The sequence below is a fragment of the Dermacentor andersoni genome, chromosome 2 (genome assembly GCF_023375885.2).
Source record: "Dermacentor andersoni chromosome 2, qqDerAnde1_hic_scaffold, whole genome shotgun sequence".
NCBI classification, from domain to species: domain Eukaryota; kingdom Metazoa; phylum Arthropoda; class Arachnida; order Ixodida; family Ixodidae; genus Dermacentor; species Dermacentor andersoni.
In genome coordinates this window covers 45,039,518-45,054,198 of record NC_092815.1, presented here as the reverse complement: position 1 = coordinate 45,054,198, position 14,681 = coordinate 45,039,518, and the positions used below count along the sequence as shown (strand labels likewise).

The 14,681-nt window shown below is 45.4% G+C and overlaps 1 long non-coding RNA gene across 2 annotated transcripts in view; it reads right to left on the bottom strand.

Moving 5' to 3' along the window:
• The window catches only part of LOC129387725 (uncharacterized), a 177,871-nt gene that overhangs the window by 67,388 nt on the left and 95,802 nt on the right, over nt 1–14,681 (bottom strand). The gene's annotated exons all lie outside the window — the stretch shown is intronic.

The window sequence follows — 14,681 nt, the reverse complement described above, 5'->3', positions numbered from 1 at the left end:
CGTGTGTGCGAGTGCCATTGCAGTTTCGAATGTGCTGAGGAATAAAATGTGTCAGCGCTGGTCCATGAATACTTATTTTGCTCTGAAATCCAGGCACTGACGTGATGGTCGACCGGAAAGGGGATTTCCAGGGTGCTCCATCGGCAAAAGAAAAACTTTATAGTTCCGTGGGATCAGGCTGTGTACCTGAGCGCTGCAGCTTGAAGCTATAGTGGGTGACCTGGCGCTACGCCAAGAAAGTGCACACGAGTATGAAGAGACTCCAGCAGCATATAGCTAAAGCCTCCTTTCAAATTCAGCATCTACCCATTATCTGTCGCAGGCACCTTGCTACGCTTCGTTAAGGATGCAGCCAACGCTTACCGCTTAGGCGCATTTTGTCGAAAGCCAATGCATGCGTTCATTTTACAGGGTCATCCGCGAATTATTTGCATTGCTGAATAGGAAACCTCCTTACTCGCGACACTGAAATGCCGATTCTTCATCGTCTTATGAATTTTCAGCGCCATGATAAGCTTAAACAACCCCGACAGTACTTTTCATAATATTCCCACAACATCAAAGGCGCCGTCAAAGCCTGTTGCGGTTTCTTCCCGTGCTTCGACGCCATTTGCGCACTTTGCACTAGACCTATAGTTATTTAAGAAATAATGGGCTATGCCTTAAGAGACACGTATGAATAGACAAGAAAGCGCAAGTGACTTTTACTACGCGTTTCAAAGAAGGACTAACAACAGGAGACCATCACCGCCACTTTTTCTATTCTTTCTTGTAACTGTCATTTGCTTCCTCAAAAGCACTAATTTCGAAGATCAATTGAGGATTTCTTGTTCCGCGAGCCCCAGGAGTCTTCATTCATATGCTAATGGGCTTGCTCTTGGTCAACATTTGCGAATTTCTATTCTTAGGCAAGAGCTCAAAAGAGAAGTCTGTCTTCTTTATGTTCGCATTCATTATTCATTCTTCAGTGAAATCAAAGGCACTCATGTCATACTTGAAAGTATTTTTTTCAAAAGTGGAGTAAAAATAGCGTAGACTTGAGGGAGAGGCCGAGAAGAAGCGTAGCAAGAGCCGCATGCTGTGACAGTGCAAGGGAACGTTGGAGCAAGCTTAGCAACTTAAATCTAAGCGAGGCGTCTAGGGTGAAGTTATTTTTTGCAACAGGAAAGATAATTTACCTGAAGTCAAATCTAGGGCTGCGACACTCATCTATATTCTTCTGACTACTTTTTCTAGCGTGTTTCTCATGCTTGTACTTTTTTTTTGTTCGGCTGCCACTCGGCGTGCAACTGCTCTTGAGCTTCTTTATTCACTTTCCAACTCATGCAGACCAGCAGCGCTGAACGGCAAATTTTTAGCCGGTTTCGCAACGTATGCAAATTAAGCAGCAAGCCATCGCCTTTGCAACGCCGAAGCGCTGCCACAGAACAACACGCCTTAACGCCGTATGCAGTTCCCTCTGCATAAAGGCGGCAACGGAAATGTGGAGAGGGGGTGGGTATGCGCTTTGCATGTGCTACCGCAGTGCGAGAACCACGAGGATGCATAGGGCTGCGGGGTAAGACATTCTAAGTCGTTCCGTGCTTTCCTTCTTGTAACCACGCGCCCTACCACACAGGTTTAGGGGTACATCTGCCACGTGCGTTTCCCCACTTTTAATACGCGGAAGAAAGGTGCTAATTCGGAATCAAAGACTGCAAAACTACGAGTCTTCCGCTTTTCCACCTTGACTCACTCCGTGTGTGAAAGAACTAGAGGAGCCAGTTTCCTATGCTCGTGCCTCTCACATCGACGGCTAAGTTCACCATTTGGTGATTAACAGCGCCGTTATCACATCAAGGAAGATTGTAACCGGTACGGTTCCTCGTAACCGAAATGTATATTCTTGAAAGGTTTTGTACTGCGCGATACAGTACGACCACTGCGCGCGGTCTCGATTAGACTACACATTCCCCACATCTTAGTTCCCGTATAGCCTACTCATCTGGAAATTACGCGAACTCACACTAATGGTCTTTCACTTGGAGTTTCACGTATGCGTTCTCACTTCCGATGTGCTTGAAGAATTACGTCTTTGCCAAAACTTTGTTGTTAGAGTGAGATGTTTGGCTGGGAAGTATTCAGTTGCGCAATGTATAAGAACCCAATCTGGGCAACTAAAGCTGCATACTTTAATTAGAACAAAATCTGGGGGACAATATTTAACGCGAAGAGAAGGCTACCACATTGGTGCCTATCCCTGACAGAACGATGTCGTTCTACCCCCGGATATCGTTCTTTTTTCTGGACATCGTTCCTGTTTCCAGACATTCTCCAGTTTTAGCAAATAGGAAAACACGCAGCGTATAGCAGTGGCAGACAGACGCCATTTCTGAAGACGAAAAACAACGCTTCGCTTGTACGTGTAGCACAGTCACCCTTTCTTTGCGTTGAAATGGAAGTACGCAGGACGCAGCTATTATAGGAGCGGCGAGCAAAAGAACCACGACGTCTGCTGCACCGCTCCTCGCGCTCAGTTGCCTTTCACTCCCAACCGTATCAGTCGTCGATTGATTTGCATCACTTTTGCAAATTTTGCCTCAAATTTGCAACTTGGCAATGTTTAAAATTCACGGCGGAACGTACAGCGTACGGAGCCTACAGTGGTGGTGGCAGTAAGGAATGCTATTATTTGTGCTTGTGGCCGTTGCGAAGGTTCTGTTTACCCTATTGTGCGATTCTAGAACCGAAGGAAAGTGCTGAGGAGATGGCAGTAATGATTTGTATGAATGACTAGAGAAGAATCAAATGACAACACAAGAGGCTGGAAAGGGATCTATTAAAATCAGCGGCACTCAACAGCGCAGATAGTCGTGGAGTCATGGCGTTCCTCTATCACGGCTTGTTTCCCCATCATCACCCAGCGGTCTCTCTTTGTAGTGTTTCTTCACGCTAAAGCGATCTCTGTTACAGGAAAATCAATTTTGATAGCGGCGCGTATTAGATGGAGGCACATACACACAGATAAATAGTTTAATGGAAGCTGAAGACCTCAGCCCTGCTAAATGCAGGGTTTGCTATTCGAGATTAGAGTTGCGGAGTGCCCCCCCCCCCCCCTTCCGTTCCAACTTTATTTTGGAGATTAGAATCGGCTGCTTATAACTCCTCAAAATGGTGAGCGTTGGAATACTCCCAATCCTGGAGTAGCTGAACTGATCCATTCGATTGCTTCAATTACTGTATATGAAATGTCTTTATCTCTAATTGCTTGCTACTTGCGCTTGCGTGCCTAGTAACAAAACTTATTTTTGAACTCTTAACCATACCAGAAGTATTGTTATGTATACTATATTTCCCTTCAAGTAGTTATATGTTTTGGGACCTGTTATTGCCGCAGCACGTTTTTGCCCGTAATATAATATCTATTGCTTTAACAGTAGATACGCATGTTATCGGCGCTGCTTAGAAGTAGCGAATATATGACGTGATTGCAAAATAAATTAGCTCCTGCGATCAAAATAGATGTAGCTCCAAACATATCAATTCCTGAAGAGAAGATCGCATGTCATCCTGTAATGTAGTTCCCTCTTTCCGAACCTCTCTCTATCCTGTACGTAAAAGAAAAAAAGCAAGATACAGCAAGAGCTCAGCCAATTACTATGCTGCTTCAAGACGATAATGAAAAAAATTTCCACAATATTCCAGGCTTTCAAAAATGAAGTTTCACTTCGTCGGGTTTACGTAGTTTTTATTCAATTTTGGATTGCGCCTGCTTTTTTTTTTCCACAGCCAAACATTTCGCTAATTTAGGAGAGCATGAGTTGCCGATTTTGCAAGTACCAGCCTATACAGTTGCCCACTCCTTACCACTGAAGTTAGCTTTACTTTAGCAGTGCACATTTTAGGCGGCTCACAACAGCATTAGACGCTGCGAGACCAGCTAGGTTTGCCTTCTGAATAAAACTCGTCATTAAAATTTTTTTTAATTACATTGAAACTGTTTTTATTCCATTAAGGCAAAGTACAGAATAATCTTCCACTATTGTGGGATGCCATGTGCTTAGCAAGGTTATTCCGCCAATTGATGACTAATATAAAGCGAAACGCATCTTTTTGTTTTTTACATTTACTGGCATATTACTGGGCGCCATTTTTTCCTGCATATCTCTCGGACCACATGTTATCGCGCCACCTGGACATATGCCAGCGCGCGGAAACGTATTGCGCGTATTCCAAATCACTGTGGACTCGCGCAGGGTACAACGCTTGCGAAGTAGTTTTTGGACTCGCAGGTTAGGCTTGCTCTTGCTTAATCAAACAATTCGTGAGAACTAGAAGTCGTCTTTATAGGGCACATGAGCCTCTAACTCAGAAAATGTTTCCAGGTCTTCAGAGCTACACAATGTGGAAGAATACATTAGTTATGATTACCATGGCAGAGGTAGGCACTTGTAGCTGAATAATGAAATAGCCGGTATCGAGCAAAAGTATAGAAATCCAATAAACCGGAGAAGACTAGTTTGGTCGAGTAGGCAAATTTACCAGTTTTGCGCGGCGAATATTGCTTAAATGCAATGTTTTCATTGGGCTGCAAATCCATTCTATTTCAACTCCTTTCCGGAATGTCGGACTTTCATTCCATTCCCATTCCCCTTTTCCGACCGGTGCCACCATTTCATTCGTGTTCCATTCCAGGAATTTCAAAATTTGTAATAATACCAGAACCCATACATCGCTGGGGTTGCCACTCCGCAGCTTTGCTTCAGGTGAGGTGTTCGAATTGACATGAGTAAGGTCCACGAGAACATAAGAAAAAGTAAGGAATGAAAATAAGGAAACTAGGAATAAACAAACTATTTTCAGAAAAAAATATGTCTAAGTCATGACTGGCGTAAGTATAGCAGCCGCGCCTTCGTGGCAAGGATTGCGTCCTTGCTTCACGGTCTTAGGGAAAGACTGGTTTGCGCTTGTCCCCGTATATCAAGGCGAGTGTAGCGGCTGCAGTGACACAGCACGTGCTCAACATCAGCAGGCAGGCTGCAATCGGTGAGCAGGGGGCGAACTGAGTACTCAAAGGAAGCACGGAGTTCAATGCTGTAGCGAGGGAAAGAAATTGCATTCGCAAAGTGCTGTAAGAGTATAAACACTACAGGGCAGTTGCATATTGCGCACGCGGGATGAAACTCGGAGTGGCACGTTTTAGCAATGTCCACGTGAAGACGGAATTCGCATGCAGAACATACGTAAGTCATTACGGAATCAATACGGCACAAGTGACCACGGAACCTGTACACAGCTTCGCTGTATATAGATTCCTACAGGGCACGTTGGATCTGCTGCATTTTTTTTCTTTGGAATGTAAGCTATTACATGGAGCTTCGCGGAATTTCGCTCCTGGTCCTTGTCTAGAGAAAAGCAGGATGCTGCTTCTACATTAGGAGCTTTTGATGAACACCATTACGAAGTGCAGCGAAGGCTTTTCTAAAATTGGAGAGGAAACGCTGCAAAAGAACGAATAAGAAAGGAAGTGAAGAAACTGAAGTACGAATATAATACTATGATAAGCTTTGTATCGAGTGGCCAGCATAGAGCGTTCTAAACCCAGACTCCAGTATTATAAGGGTGAGAAGAAACGTGTACTGTTGAAAGAGCTATCGTGGAACTTGTTCACTGAGTTTCATATGGTAGTCCGCCATAGAAATTACGAAACGGCAGGCCCTCAGCAAGGTAAACGTACTGTTCTTTGACGAAGCCGGTTACGACATGCTAAGATAAAAGACTGTTAGCTTACACAATCAAGTATATTTGCTTTGAGCGCATTTGGAGACAAGGCAGAGGGTTAGAAAATGTAGAACAAGCTCAGTTGCGAAAACAAAATGTGGGAGAAAAGGAAAGTGCTGGTTCATTTCGTAATGAGCGTTGCTGATCCTGACATGATATTTTTTTCTTTTTGACAGGTGAGCAGCAAGATCAACAGCACGAAAGAGATAAGATAAATGCGCTCATAAGTGTCCGTACCAGGGTGGGCGATCATCGCTCGCAGTGCAAGATGGTTAAAGGAGGCCATTATCTCGATAGCCATTGTACTGAAGGAGAAAGAAATCGCTAGCGGGTTTCCTCGAAGCGTGGTTGAAAAGGAAGGTAATAGCAGCGGTGAGTAACGGCGAGCTATGAACGGTGACTGTTTCGCCGCCCCGAACTGAAAAGGTTTTCGAGTTTAACGGGAACTGCTCTTCTCTTGCTGCTTATTATTTCTCATTTCTTGCCGAACATTCCTTTCTCTCTTCTTGAATACCCACGCTATTTGGTTCATTTAGATATCAAATTGTTTGCCGCGAAGAAAAATAGAGCACTCTAGGTAATGGCAATTTGAGCGCATCCCCAAGGCGGTCCAGAAAACGGTGCTTTCATTCTTTGTCGAGTGGTGTTCGAGGCGCTTGGCGCTTTTATTTTTATTTATCTCCTTTTTTTGGGCACGACTTTCGGCAACGCTATTGTCGGAAATTGAACGCGGAGCTTCCGATGGCCATCAGGACAGCGTATCTCAAGTTTCCTCTGGGAGGTTGATTCTGTGGTGGGCAGAAGACGAACAGGTTACTAGAATGTCAAGTGAGATTTATTTTTGCAGCAGTAAAAGAGAAGTATCCAATAGTACATGTATAAATCGAGAAGTTTGAGGTTTACACCAAGCGGTTAAAACTTTGTCCCACTGGCCACAAGAGGCTCCACTCCACTACCGTTATTTTATTGGCGCAGACAGCGCCGCAACGTAGCTAATGTCGTCGGTAGGGAAGGATTTACGCTTACTTCCCCTGAAACTCGTGAGCACCTCCACCAAATTTTGCAGTTGTGCGTGGCGCGTGGAGCTCACAAGCGGAGTGCGAAGTCTTCACCTTTTTCTTGGACACTCTGTTTTCACCAGAAGCCTACTTGTCACTCTTTACGGGCTGCTACATTTCGTCATAAAGCAGGTTCCCATACACGGCTGCTAATGGCCAATAGCTTACACCAATCAAAAAGGGTATTCGGATCGGTGCGCTTCTTCTTACTGCTACTACGTAGTTTAATAAACAGGCCGAAGTAAGCGAAACGTTTCGTTACGAATTTCGATAAGAATTACGTACTTGCGGAAGTTCGACTATCGTCTGTTAACTCCTCCCCCCCCCCCCCCCACTGTAGGAATGTCATTTTGGCCAAATTGCTTATCAGTGTCGTAGCCATCGGGTATGGCTAATTTTTAAATTAAATTGCGGAATTTTGCGTGCCAAAACCACGGTTTGATTATGAGGCATTCCGTAGTGCAGGACCTCAGATTAATTTTGGCCCTCAGGTGATCTTTAACGTGCCCCCAATGCACGGGACGCCGGCGTTTTTGCATTTCGGCCCCATCGAAATGCGGCCACCGCAGACGGGATTTGATCCCACGACCTCGTGCTTAGCAGCGCAACGCCATAGCAGCTAATAGCCGCCGCGGTTGCTTAGTGGCTATGGTGTTGGGCTGCTAAGCGCCAGGTCGCGGGATCGAATCCCGGCCACGGCGGCCGCATTTGTATCGGGCAGAAATGCGAAAACACCCGTGTACTTAGATTTGGGTGCACGGTAAAGTACCCCAGGTCGTACAGACTTCCGGAGTCCCCAACTACGGCGTGCCTCATAATCAGAACGTGGTTAGCATCTAAGCTATCGTGGCATTTGTCGCTAATTTCTATTAGCTTTGGACGCTCAATTAGCCTGGCGAAAGGTGTGATAGGCCTTCCTTCAGCTTTGTTACCCAATAGCAGGGTTACTCCCATCCCAGTGCAATAAGTGCACACAGCGGCTCGACGATTCCATTGAGGCAGCCTGATAGTTTTAAGTTTTTTTAAAGCAGTACCTACTATGAAATCGGCAGACCTCACAAAAAAGAAGAAGAAAAACATCTTGTTTCTCTGAACCGCCGCAGTTGCTTAGGGTGTACGCTGTCAGAAATTTCCCAAAATTTTCAGCGCTTGTAATTGCCATAAAATAGCAAAGTATCCTAGCGCAAGCATACTTCTTTTCGCCTAAACCAGCCCCTATCAGTAAACTTGGTTCTCTTATTGATGTTGTGAGCAGTGTCGGGGTATTGTAAACGGTAGCAATGTAAACTTGGTTCTCTTATTGATGTTGTGAGCAGTGTCGGGGTATTTCAAACGGTAGCAATGTAGACTTGGTTCTCTTATTAATGTTGTGAGCAGTGTCGAGGTATTGTAAACAGTAGCAATGTGAGGGCAGTGGCGAATCGCGGAATCTAAACGTGCGCTTCGACCTCATTAACACGACAGCGAAGTTGAAGAGCATTCTAACTACCATATAGCTACATTATAGAGAAATAGTACCTCGGTGCAACCGTTAAAACTCGGGTCGGCTTCTCAGTCTAGTATCAAGCTATATGCAGGCTTAGCTTAGCACATAGGTAGTCTGGACAAGTTTTATCAACGGCTCACATGAACAAGTTGTTGCAAACTCCAAGCGGGGAAACAACTTCCGTTGTTCACAGTGCCACAGAGGTGGTAAATCGATCATCTTAATCTCATCTTTATTCCGAATACGTCATACGCTACCAACGCAAGAGGCTGCGAACGAAATTTTTTCACGCAGATTACCGGAAATAAATGCACGGTCCGCTAGTTTGCTTACCTGCTTATGTTGTCAGACTACAGAGACTACTTACTACTCAGTGCGTTTGTTCCTTGCTTGTGTCATTGCCTGTGTTTGGTGTTATCAGACGTGCTTTACAAGTATTGTGTAGTTTACAAATGCATATATTGGTTATCTCGCGTTCTGCTTCTCTCCTTTTTCCAGACGTACTTCCCAACATTGGGTACAAGTTAAAATTTGTTTCTACAGATCTAGTTTGCCAATACATTGAGTCTGAACGCTGACGACCAGGACGTTAAAAGCTATTGGCAATATTGAAAAGGTGCGCTAGACTTCGTTCGTAAAAATGGTTTTGAGTACTACTATTAGATCGGCTCAATAAACTTGACTTCAAACACAGATCCCCACTCTCTTCTTAGATACTGTATGGGGCCTTAAGATACGTATTCAAGCAAATGAGTAACGAGACACGAACTGGAACAAATGAGGATTTAAAGAAAAGATGAGGGCTAATTTAAAATGGCCTATTTAACGACAATTATCCCGAGAATAGTGCTCCGCATTCTCAATAAACCGTAATATTTACTCTAGCCTTTCCGCTCTGTGAAACCATAAAGTAACCGGTAATAATTTAGCTCTCATTAGTCACTAGTGTAAGAATTTCCTTTTCTAGCGCCTGAAATGTCGTCGATCTGATCAGCGGTAGCTTAATGGCAACATTTTTGCGTTTTATATATCTATATTGACGAGGAAATGCGAGGCGTGCCAAGTGTTCTTCTGAATATCGCATCGGGGCTCGTTTCGCGGAGCTTGCTCAAATAGTACTTGGCGCTAGTTAAGGACAAACACGAGGTACGAGGGAGGGAGCGATGTAAGCGTAAAATCTGAGAGTGGGAGCAACCTTCCCGACGAGTTTTTCTCAAGCGAGGAGCTCGCAATTAGGCAGGGGGCAAGCAGCAGGAGCAGCTATAGAAAGAACAACTCGCACCACCCGACGCTCATCTCTGAAACGACCCGCTATCCCCAACAGCGTGGTCCCTGCCTTGAGTGGCGCGCTGCAGAGCTCGCTCTGCTCTCTCATCTCATTCCAGTGTTTTTTCCCTTCCGTTCGCTGCGCTGTCGTCGTCGTCCTCCATAAAGTGCTTCCTTTCCATTGCTTGAGGCGGGCCTCCGATTGTCTTAACGAGGGAAGACACTGCAGTAGTATAGTCAAGCGGCGACCTTTAACGGAAACAGTCCCCGTAGCGTCCCAATAGAATGAGCAGCAGGTGCGCCGAGTAGTAATTTGCCCTAATGAAGGGACCGCGTCTTTTAAGCTGGAGCGCGAATGGGAGCATCGTCGAGGCGCCTGGAAGGCCTCCGGTGCTCGTCGTCCCACCAGGGGGGACCAGGGGGGCTTACTCAGGCTAACTGTAGGTTGTTTCGCATGATTCTTGCGTTCCTGTGTTCATGTACACTTATTTCTAGGTTTAACAAAATAGGAACTAACGGCTTCTGCCATACGTGTTACCACAGCTGTTCAGTTGTTGCAGTAATGGTCATTCCAAAAACTTGCGATGTTTACAGGCGCTTGGGGAATAATACGGAACTTGGAATGTATAAGCTTAGAAACACACGGGGGTCGGCTATTTCATTGCAGTGTTTTGTTGGCATTGCATACAAGTGTGACAAAGAGCGCTCATTCATGATTTATTCTTCGATAAGAGCGAATCCAACTAGCAGCGATTAATGTTGCACTGAAATACGTGCAAGAGGAGTTAATTACATCGAAAGTTGTCATCTTTACGGACTCCCGTGCTGCCCTTAGCAGGTTACAACACAGTGAGCTTGATTGTCCACTTGTGCGCAGCATTAATGACTCTGCGAGCAAAATTACATCACGTGGGGTATCTCTCGTTGCTCAATGGATACCTTCACACGCAGGAATCGCCGGAAATGAAGAGGCTGATCGGCTCGCTTCAAGTTGCGTTCATAACAACTGTGACTGCCCAGAAATTTCGTGCAAGCTTGATGACGCTCGTCTGCTGATTCGTCGCCACATACTAAAGCAGCATCCAGATCAGCGCGTCGCAAATGGAACGTTCCCGCCCCGTGTTCGTGGTCGAGGCTTGCCTCGTCGCGCTAGAGCACAACTGCTCAAGCTGAGGGTTGGTTGCGTGAACGTGCGCGAACGTTTATACAGACAAGGGCGTGCGGAAAGTCCATTGTGTACGTCTTGTGGCTGCTACGAGACACTTCAGCACCTTATATTTGAGTGTCCCACTTTCAGTGCGCAGCGCATGTCGCTAGTGAGAAACTATCATCTCCTTGGCCTGCGGTGTGCGACACTCGAGGAATGTTTATACCCCAGTGGCTGTGCATCTAAACGTGATCAGGCCCATCGCGCCCTACTAACCTTTATAGAACTAACTAACTTAGGTTCACGTTTGTAGCATGAACATTCAACATTCTGTAGTAGCGTGACCTTCAGTGACCGACTCTACTGTGTATGATCAGTACTGTACCCTAACTCTTCTTCCTTCGAAGATGGGAGGTGGCGGGTTCAAACACCTTATAGTGTACATTGTGAACCGACTACCGGTGAAACGGTGATTACGTGCAGCTTTACTTGGCGTCCCATCGTGGAGCACACAATTAGCCGCATAGCGAACTAGCCATGGATGCGGTTGATAATTGTGGAGGCTGTTCGACGCGGCGTCACTTTAACTACGCCTGCAGAGTTCTACTTTAGTCTTTAGATTTGACCTGTTGCAGTGTTCTACTTTGGTCTTTAGAATTGTCCTGTTGCTCTCCTTTCCTCTTTCCTTTTTCCTCCCCTCCTTCCTATCTTCCATTTCTGTGTTTCTGTCACCTCCCTTCAGAGGAGTAGGCAGGTGTTGTGCCCCTTCCGGTGGCAGTTGCCAGCCTGCTCCTCGCTTTCCCTTTCCTGATACCTGTGTATATGTGTATATGTGTTCAAAACAAATAATAATAATAATAATGCTGACGTCCATGGATTCTCAAATGGCCTGTGTTATGACCGACTTCTTCGGAACAGTAGGCCTTCTAGGGTTAGGCTCGTTTTTCCTGATATCATGCATATGAAGGGTGATCTTTTCTACGCGAGAAGTGTTCATGTAAAGCTGTCTTTCTCAGCAATCAATAACTAAGGAAAGGCTCACACTCCGGCATTCTACTTGAGTCGTTTTTTTTTCTGAGGCGTGTGCTCAACTCTTACCACCACCAGGACGTAACAGATAACGGTTCCACAAGGAGTCTATAGACAGGGCACAGTGAACACTCACTCACTCACGCTTAAGGTTGACAGCATTGCTTATACCTGCAATCATTACAGTTTCGGGCAAAGAGGTATTAATGTGACAAACTAGACGTGGTACGTAGGAGGCAAGAAAACGGAAACGCGTAAAGCGAACCCCTGGTTTCGCTGGTTCAGCTTCACCTGTCTGTGACAGAAATGAACATTGGAGTTCCAAGGAGCAAGACACAAAGCAGTGGGCGAATAAACGCAAGACAGCAAGACGACAGCCAACAAGCAAAATACAGCAGATACTTATAACTGCATTCTCATGTGATATTAGGCCAGGAAAAAGCAGCAGGCGCAAAACAACAACAACAGTCACCACAAAACGACACTTATTCTTCGAGGGAAGAGAACGCTGCGCCTATTAGAAACGCGTCAAACATTTCCGTTTCAGTTGGCCTCTTGCGATTAACTTCACGCGATGAAAGCAGGAACGCTAGAAAATTAAAAAAAAGCACCCACAGCTCTTGGCATGCGTTTAGCCATAAGACTGCTGTGGCCGTGCTTTACCGTATTTCAGTGCTCTCCGGCTTGCTGAATGATACATTGCACAGCTCGGACAATTTATTCTTTCCCGCAGCTTTAAAAGGAATGGCATACACAACAACAGCAGAAATGCACTATCTAAATTTAGCCGCCCCAAGATAATCAGAATTCTTTTTCTCTTTTTTGACTGAGGTGCATGTTTGTGACAATTTTCAAGGTACTACCATGCCACGACCATTTGTATCGTTGGCCATCTGAACATTGCGCGTCCGATCATAAGTGTAATCGCCCAAGCAGGCCGATTTTTCTTTGCTTTGCCCACTTTTTTTGCGGCACACTGCCTCTGGACTTCTTAATGACGCTTTCGCACACCGTGGTGACGAGGGTAGGGAATAACCTTCGCTGCAAGTGCGGTCTACGTGGTTGTCAATATTGCTCGAGATGTGGTGCCCACACGATTTTGCCACCAGTGCTGCTCAGGCAGGTGAAAGTCTAGCAGTTCGATCGAGCAAGAGTTCATCTACAAAATATGGAGCTTATGCCGCCCCACATGCTACAAAAGGTAAACTCACCGTATATTGGTGATAGGCATGCTTATTAAAAGGAATTCACAGCAGATTTTCTGCGTGGACGTTTTATATTAACTTTTGTGTGAGTTGTGAGCGAATCTAGCACCGGATTAGGTTTTATTGCAGGGTTTCCTCCACAGAACGTTATTTGTGCCTTTTTGCTTTTTGGCTTTATATAGAAGGAAGACGTGTATACCTGTCCAATGCAGGGGGCAACGCACCACTGACGTGCGACGTAAGGTACCAGTTTTCGTAAACCGTGTTACTTTGATAAGCAACTTTCCTGCTACAGCCCCCATTCATTTTCTTTTTCGAATTGGCGATTGATTTGCGAAAGTCTCTGCATACAGGGACACATGGTAACCACCAGGGGTAGAACGCCTAATTGCAAAAGATTAAACGAGTATTTATTTTTTCACGCGAGCCTGGTGTTCTTTTGCAAGGTTGATTACGCCTAAATTATGGTTCCGGCTCCCTTATCAAACTGACCGTATATTGGCAATAGGCATGCTTATTAAAAGAAAATCACAGCACATTTTCTGCGTGGACGTTTTATATCAACTTTTGTGTGAGTTGCGAGGGAATCTAGTACCGGATTAGGTTTTATAGCAGGGTTTCCTTCTTAGAACGTTATTTTGTGCCTTTTTGCTTTTTGGCTTTATATAGAAGGAAGACGTGTATACCTGTCCAATGCAGGGGGCAACGCACCACTGACGTGCGACGTCATTCCCCTTCTAAGGTAACAGTTTTCGTAAGTCGTGTTACTTCGATAAGCAACTTTCCTGCTACAGCCCCCACTCATTTTCTTTTTCGAATTGGCGATTGATTTGCGAAAGTCTCTGCATACAGGGGAACATGATAACCACGAATGGTTGAGCGCCTAATTGCAAAAGATTATACGAGTATTTAGTTTTTCACGCGAGCCTGCCATTCTTTTGCGAGGTTGATTACGCCTAAATTATGGTTCCGGCTCTCTTGTGTTTCCGTATGAATACGTCGAAAGGAGTGTCATGCTCAGCAAACCGTTAACACCAACTCCCGCGCCTGTCTGCGGCGTCCAACGGACAGATGTTTGCTAAGCCAGGTGATGCATGAGCAGCGCTCACGCGTAGTGTGGTTCAACTGTTCGCGAGGCAATGATCCTTCCTAATCGGAAGAGTATGCACTTGAGCTGGTTGGTTCCCGATTACGAGCAGAAAACAGCGCTAAACTCCCTGACGAAGAGAGGGACACAGACCGCAGTGCGGAGTAACAGCCGTCTTTATTCTTTCAGTCAGCATATATGTACTCTACCACTATCGCGAAAGCACAAGAAAGCAACAGAAATTCAGCACGCGCAGGGGCAAATAATTGTAAACAATGGGATAGGAAGGTAATCTCCTTCGGAAGGAGTGAAAGGGAGGGGAAGCTTACACATGATTCACCGCTGTTATGGATGTGAAAGGCTTCAGAGATGAGAAGTGCGTGGCCATCGCGGTATTTTAATAAGAAGATCACATCTTTGAAACGCGGCTTGATGCCGCATTCATTGCAATGCAGTGACAATTTACTATCTCTAGCTTGTTTTCGAACATTGCTTGAGTGTTCGCGCATGCGGCCATTGACACACCGCCCCGTTCGACCGATAGAGAAACGCTTGCATTAAAGAGGAATCTTAGAAACCACAAAGTCACAACAATCAACATCAAACCTCTGCCTGTGATGCTTTTTACAACTTTCTTTTTTGT